We start from the raw sequence: 8,312 nt of genomic DNA on the forward strand, positions 1-8,312 counted from the left end.
ATAGGTCTCCCTAAATCGCGGCATGAGGGGAGACTGACTGGAAAAGGCACTCTTGGAAGAGCCTCAATAATATGCAGGGACGGATATTCTTGGTCTCAAGCACACTACGCAGTTCTACAGAACTCTACCTTGGTGACCCCGTATGTCGATGAACACAAGAACAGTCTGCACTCCAAACACCCGGAGCAGTGCGATGACTGGATTACATGTGAACACATCAGGACTTTCAGCAGTTGGTTGGAAACACATCTCAGAGGTGACAACACTGTTTGTGATGAGTTGTACTTGTTGTCCAGGGGACCATCTTTGACTGTATTGACTTACAAAGGATACGAGATAAATGGGAATACATTTTACACGATCGCCCAAGATTAAAAGAGCACCAACCAAAACAGCGGTGTCCGCTTTGATGCAGCAACCGAGAGCGGAAAGGACACATATTATGGTTACATAGTGGACATATGGGAACTTGACTACGGACCTGATTTTAAGGTCCCTTTGTTTAAGTGCAAATGGGTCAATCTGTCAGGCGGCGGGGTACAGGTAGACCCACAGTACGGAATGACAACAGTGGATCTGAAAAATCTTGGGTACACTGACGAACCGTTCGTCCTAGCCAATGATGTGGCACAGGTTATCTATGTGAAGGACATGTCTACCAAACTGAGAAAAAGAAAAGATAAGGAAGCGAATACATCATACGATGAGCCAAAGCGCCACATAGTTCTTTCAGGAAAAAGGGACATCCTGGGAGTGGACGGCAAGACAGACATGTCTGAAGATTATGAAAAGTTTCATGAAATTCCTCCCTTCAATGTCAAGGCTGACCCAAGCATCCTGATAAACAATGAAGATTATCCATGGTTACGGCGCAATAAGCAAATGACACAAGTGAAGAAAAAGTGAAGACTTTCTCCCGCAACTGTTATGATGATACCATGCCAACTTTGTAACACACGAACATGCTACCATTGTCCATTTTGTACATGCACATGCTATGTGGGTGAAATTATGATACCATGCCAACTTTCAACTTTTTCAGAGTTCATTTGAAATGCTTTCATGTCTTATGGTTCGGCCCTCGTAATACCATGACCATTAGTCCCTGGCCCATGCCAACTTTCAACTTTCAACTTTCTAAAACTAATGGCACTAACAGAAAGTTTATAATTTTTCTCCTCGCCCCTGGCCCATGACCATTAGTCCCGGTTTGTGCCACAAACCGAGACTAAAGGGTTGGTCCTCGTTGCGGGCAGAGTTTAGTCCCACCTCGCCAACCGAAGGGGGCTCACACCGGTTTATAAGCCCTTCCCTCTCTGCCTTGTTGAGCTCCTCTCAAAGTGAAAATAGATGCCCTAATAGAGAAAAGTTTAACCTAAATTCATAGTGAATTTCTCTGAAATTCATAGAAATTTACTAGGAATTTAGGTTGAATTTTCTCTATAAGCGCATCCATTCTCATTTTTTAGTAAGTTAATCACAAACTTGTGATTCGAACAATTTTCAAAGAATTCAAATTTTAACTATTCAAATTTGAAAACTAATGGCACTAACAGAAAGTTTATAATTTTTCTAAAACTAATGACACTAACAGAAAGTTTATAATTTTGCTAACCTAAAAGCAAACAGAATTAAAAATTAAAGCAAAAAACAAAAGAAAATAAATAATGCAAAAAACAAATCAAAAAAACAGGAAAAAAACTATTTTTATAGTAAAGTTAATCACAAAATAAAATGGCACTAACAGAAAGTTTATAATTTTTCTAAGACTAAAAGCAAAAAGAATAAAAAACTAAAGCAAAAAACAAAAGAAAATAAATAATGCAGAAAACAAAACAAAAAAACTGGAAAAAAATAGCAACAATAAGTATTTTGTTGTAAGTAGAAACAAAATAAAATAAATAAAGCAACAAAGAAAACAAAAAAACAAAAAAAGTGTTTTCAAATTTGAAAACTAATGGCATTAACAAAGTTTACAATTTTTCTAAAACTAAAAGCATAAAGAATTAAAAAATAAAGCAAAAAACAAAAGAAAATAAAATAAATAAAGCAACAAAAAAACAAAAAAAATGCCACCCACTGGGCCCCCACGGCGTGAATACGACTAGAAACCCATCAAAGGGCCAGGATTCAGGCCCGCAGGAGGCCCAGTAGGCCCACAAGCATAGCAGTGACAATTAGGCCCGTAAGCCTGCAATGGAGAGAAGCTCGACAGGGGTGCGACAGTGGGGCTTATAAACCACTGCGCACCCCTCTCAACTAGCGAGGTGGGACCAAACTTTCGACGCAGCAGCCGCACAAGGCCTTTGGTCCCGGTTGGTGGCACCAACCGGGACTAAAGGGGGCCATTGGTCACGGTTCGTGGCACAAACCATGACCAATGCCCCCCTTTAGTCCCGGTTGGTGCCACCAACCGAGACCAAAGGCCGCCGCTTCCCGCCCTTTGGACTACTGAAAAGAGGCCTTTGGTCTCGGTTGGTGGCACCAACCGGGACTAAAGGGGGGCATTGGTCACATTTCCCTCGCAGTTGCCCCCCGACGACGCTGAGCACATCGACGCCGCCATGCTGCCCCAACGCCGCCCGCCGCCCCAGCCATCACCGTCGCCCGCGCCCCGAGTCGCCGTCGCCCGCGCCCTCGCCGGCCGTCGCCCGGGCCCTCGCCCGACGCCGTCGCCTGCGCCCTCGGCCGACACCGTCACCGCGCGCCACCGTCCCCTACCCCGACATGCGCCGCCCCTGCCCCGTCGCCGTCGCCGTGCCGTCGTCCCCTGCCCCGAACGTCGCCGCCTCTGTGAGCACCGCACGTCTGCCGCCCCCGCCGCTGCCGTGCATTTTTTTATTATACATGCTATTTTTTACATGTTTTTAGATTTTCATATATATGTGTATGTATGTATTTTTTAGATATACGTAATTTTTGATGTATGTTCATATATGTATGTATGTATTTTTTACATGTTTTTTGTATGTATGTATGTATTTTTTCAATTGTAATGATGTTTTAAAAATACATATATGCAAAAGTTAGATTTTTAATTAGAAAATTTTTATCTATATATGTTCTCTGATTTAGTACATTTTAGGTTAGTTTCATTTTAAAAAAAGTTTTATATATTTAGGAAGAAGGAATAGAAGGAAGAAAATGTTTTATATATGAGGGTCGAGAGGGGGTCGACGGTCGAGAGGGGGTCGTCGAACATGAGAGGAAGAAAAGGATAAAAAAAGAAGAGGAAGAAGAAAAAAAGAGAGGAGAAGAAAGAATAGAGGAGATCTTCTCCTCTATTCTTTCTTCTCTTCTTTTTTCTTCTTCTTCCTATATGTATTAGTTTTTTTTATTTAGGTTGTTAATTAGTAGATATTAATTTTGTTCATATATGTATGGATGCAATTGATATGTATGTATGTATGTATCGGGTATGTCGTTGTCGATATACCCCCTACCCGATAACTTCGACATGAGGGGGTCGAGAGGGGGTCTAGAGTCGCCGAGGGGTCGAGGGTCGTCGAACATGAGAGGAAGAAGAGGATAAAAAAAGAAGAGGAAGAAGAAAAAAAGAGGAGAAGAAAGGTCTTCTTCCTCTTTATTTTATCGGGAACGAGGGTCGTCGAGGGTCGCCGAGCGGTAGAGGAGAAACCCTAAATAGAAAGTATCATCGGTGTGAGATACATGTACCGTCGGTGTCGGACACTACATCCACGTCCCACAAGTGGCGCAGGCTTCGACGCCCACGTCACTTGTGGGACGTGGATGTAGTGTCCGACACCGACGGCCACATGTATCTCACACCCACGATACTTGCTATTTAGGGTTTCCTCTACCGTTCGGCGACCCTGACCCTCGACGACCCTTGTTTCCGATAAAATAAAGAGGAAGAAGAATAAAAAAAAAGAGAAGAAGAAGAAAAAAAGAGGAGAAGAAAGATTTCTTTTTCTCTTTTTTTTCTTCTTCTTCTTCCTCTTCTTCTCTTTTTTTTCTTCTTCTTCCTCTTTATTTTATCGGGAACGAAGGTCGTCGAGGGTCGCCGAGCCGTAGAGGAGAAACCCTGAATAGAAAGTATCGTCGGTGTGAGATACATGTACCGTCGGTGTCGGACACTACATCCACGTCCCACAAGTGGCGCGGGCTTCGACACCCACGTCACTTGTGGGACGTGGATGTAGTGTCCGACACCGATGGCCACATGTATCTCACACCCACGATACTTGCTATTTAGGGTTTCCTCTACCGTTCGGCGACCCTGACCCTCGACGACCCTCGTTTCCGATAAAATAAAGAGGAAGAAGAAGAAAAAAAAGAGCAGAAGAGAAGAAGAAGAAGAAGAAAAAGAGGAGAAGAAAAATAAAGAGGAAGAAGAAGAAAAAAAAGAGAAGAAGAGAAGAAGAAGAAAAAAAAGAGGAGAAGAATTTCTTCTCCTCTTTTTTTTCTTCTTCTTCTTTTCTTCTCTTTTTTTTCTTCTTCTTCCTCTTTATTTTATCGGAAACGAGGGTCATCGACGGTCAGGGTCGCCGAGCGGTAGAGGAAACCCTAAATAGAAAGTATCGTCGGTGTGAGATATATGTGGCCGTCGGTGTCGGACACTACATCCACGTCCCACAAGTGGCGCGGGCTTCGACGCCCACGTCACTTGTGGGACGTGGATGTAGTGTCCGACACCGACGGCCACATGTATCTCACACCCACGATACTTGCTATTTAGGGTTTCCTCTATCGCTCGGTGACCCTCGACGACCCTCGTTCCCGATAAAAAAAGAGGAAGAAGAAGAAAAAAAGAGGAGAAGAGAGAATAGAGGAGTTCTTACTCCTCTATTCTTTCTTCTCCTCTTTTTTTCTTCTTCCTCTTCTTTTTTTATCCTTGAAGCGTTGTCGAGGCCACCCCAAACCCTAGGGAAGCAGCGTTGAGGCCACTAATTAATATTAGTTCTACGTTTGCCACTAATATATCCATCTGTCATGTTTGAATAATAATTGCTATGTTGTAAATATTTGTAGAAACTATGGACACCGCCCGAGACGAAGTACAAGAAGAGTTGTTGGGGGACATAATCGCACGAGGAAGTGATGCCGTCTGCTCGTTGTTTCTCAACGACACCGATGGTCTGGAAGCAGCTGGCTATGATTATGATGGCTCAGGTGACCTAATGCCGGTGCAAGAAGGAGACCGTGAGGACGGCTCCGGTGACCCAATGCCGGTGCAAGAAGGAGACCGTGATGACGTCTCCGGTGACCGAACCAAGTCTGGCCAGGTATATATATTAGTTAAGCTTCTGTTGACTAGCTAATTGACGCATTCATTGTTTTGGTATGTACACATATTAATTAAGTCTTTGTTCTTTTTTCTAGCCCTCCGGATCGAGCACAACTTCGGTAAAGAGACGAGGCCCGAAGAAAAATTTGAGCTCGGATGAAAAGTTTGAGATCATAGCAGTCGCGCCCGACGGCCAACTGATTGAACCCCTCCGGACAAAGAGTGCATTTGTTGCTCAGTGCAGGGTTTTGGTTAGGGACAAGATCCCGATCAGCATCCAGCAATGGTTAAAGCCGGCTACAGAAGACCCTGAGGTGTCTTATGTCAATGATATGCAGAAAAATGATCTTTGTACTGAGCTGAAGTCAAATTTCACCCTACCGCGAGAGGATGATCCAGAGAAGCCAGTTAAAGAGCAATTAATCAAGTCTTTTGCTCTTAAGAGGATGGCAGAACTATTCAGGAGGTGGAAGAAAGAGCTGAATAAGTTTGTCGAAAATAAAGAGACACCAGAATTCAAGGGCAGATATGAGAGGATCAGAGATCACTGGCCCGCATTTGTGGCCCACAAGACATCGGAAAAGAGTAAGAAGATGTCGGCGACAAACAAGCAAAATGCTGCGAAGAAGAAGCATCACCATCGCACGGGGTTAGGTGGCTACCTCGTAACCTGGCCTAAGTGGGCCAAGACTGAGAATGATCTGGTTGATAAAGGGATCGAACCAGAGACAATTAACTGGCCAGACCATTGCCGGACTTGGTTCTTCGGGGCTGGCGGAACCTTGGACCCTGTAATAGGGAAGTGCATTTGGACGAACGATCAAATGGACATACCAGTCAGGAAGCTTCGGCAGTATATCAAAGCACCGCATCAAGGGACGTTCTTTCCAGATAGAGAGAACGACGAGCTCACAATGGCCCTCGGGAATCCTGAGCACCCTGGACGGACACGAGGCACGCCAGGCTCCATTCCGTGGAAGGTTGGGTTTCCAGACGCAGGCGGTTACAAATCCCAGGAGAGGAGGAAAAAATTGCAGCAGACCCAAATGCAGGCGCTGCAAGCAAGGGTACAAGCGATAGAGGAACGAGAAGCAAATCGCAGCAAACGTACTGCCGAAGCTTCCCCCGAAGCTACCCCGCCATCTCAGCGGAGAAGCAGCTTCAGCCGGAGCATGCCTTGACAGCTCCTGCCAGCTATCCCGTGGATGCTATCACGGAGTCTCAAAATTGCCACCTTATGACGCAATGGATGAATTTGAAGGTCAAGGCGGCTGTTGGCTCTGTTTATCCTACTGAACCCGGCGCAACTTTTCACTGCCGGCCGATTCCAGAAGGATATGCTAGGGTGATGGTGGATGAAATAACGGAGGGATTTGAGGACCTCCAGCTTGACCACCCTACCGGTGAAGGGGAGACTAGGCTAGGGTCTGCTCTGAAGACTCCATGCCTATGGCGGAAGGAGCTCATCAACCTTCCGAACTTGACGCCTCCGCCTCCTCCTCCTCCGGCAAGTCAGGGCACTCCGCCTCCTCCACCGCCTCCTCCTCCGGCGAGTCAGGGCACTCCGCCTCCTCCACCGCCTCCTCCTCCGGCGAGTGACGATCAGGGCACTCGACCGGCTCCTTCTCCGGCGCGTGGCGGCACTCTGCCTCCTTCTCCGCCTGCGCCGACGTGCCCGAGCAGCCAGCCTCCTCCTTCTCCGCCTCGTCAGCAAGGGCGAAAGAGACCTGCCGCCGCTCCGGCTACTCCGGCGCGTCATAGTCCTTCTCCTCCGCCTCGTAAGCAAGTAAAGAAGACAACCGCTCCGTCTGCTCGGCCAGCGTCTAGCAATACAGCCAGAGGCGGGAGGACATACAGATTCGGTCCTTCTCTGAAGACTACAGAGAAGTTACCATACGAGAGGACCCCGGAGGAGAACGCGAAGATCGCACGAACCGAAGTGGATGACTGGTTTCAAGGGTTGAAAGCAAAGAGACATCCACCTCCCGAGGAGAAGGTAGATCCGGTGAAAGTGAAGCGCACTCTGGCTGCCCTGACAAAACCACCCAAGTCTCCGCCGAAAGGAAACTATGAGTGCATTATTGGAAAGGAATTTGTCGAAGCGGAGCGGTCGGGAAGTACTGTCAGTGATCAAAGGCTGAAAGAACGACGAGCTGGGAAACAAATTGCCCAGCTCGGCGAACAAGCGAAGCAATCGTGCCCCCCGCTCAAGGTGCCTAGCGACAACGTCGCTAATGATCCGAGGATGGTGCCTGGTTATAGCAATCTTGCCGATTACCTGCCCGACGATGTACATTATGAACCCATGGAGGTGCAGATACAAAGATACGAGTACGGGAAGCCTCTCGTCAAAGATGAAAGATCTCTATCAACGATGATGCGAAGATTGCATGATTGGTACTTGAAAATCTGCAGAGACTCTGGGGGGAGGAGTACTTTGTATGTGAAAGTTAAAAAGGAGCATGACCTCGTTGGAATTGAACTGTTGCCTGTTCCATTTGAGGAGTTCTTTTAGTTTTTCAATCAATTGGCCCTCGATAAAACAACGGTCACCTGGTACTGTCTATAAGTAGTACTACTTCTGTCATTAAGTCTCTCTATATAGCTCAGCTCTTTCATTGCATGTATTTATAATCATCCTCACTATATTATGTAGATTGAAGATCGCCGAATTGAAGAGAAGACAAGTCGGTGATATTGGGTTCATTAACACATATCTCATAGATGCAACTCAGGTTAAATTTCATGCCGCAGATACCGAGGCTAACTTGCTACGATCGTTGGTAATAAATGAAAACAAAGATATAATACTCTTTCCTTACAACTTCAAGTGAGTGTTACTGTCTTGTGCGTATTCGGTTTCCCTTATATATATATTAGTCAAGGTTATAGTAATGTAATTGATGAGTTATGCATGTGTGTGCAGTTACCACTATATTCTCCTAGAGATTAAGCTTGAGCAGGGACTAGTAACTGTCTTAGACTCAAAATGAAAAGATCCCCAGGACTATGCGGACATGACTCAAATGCTCGAGAAGTAAGTTAAATCAATCATTATCCACCA

The sequence above is a fragment of the Triticum urartu genome, chromosome 1A, assembly GCF_056163025.1.
Source record: "Triticum urartu cultivar PI428250 chromosome 1A, HENAU_Tu73, whole genome shotgun sequence".
In the NCBI taxonomy this organism is placed as follows: domain Eukaryota; kingdom Viridiplantae; phylum Streptophyta; class Magnoliopsida; order Poales; family Poaceae; genus Triticum; species Triticum urartu.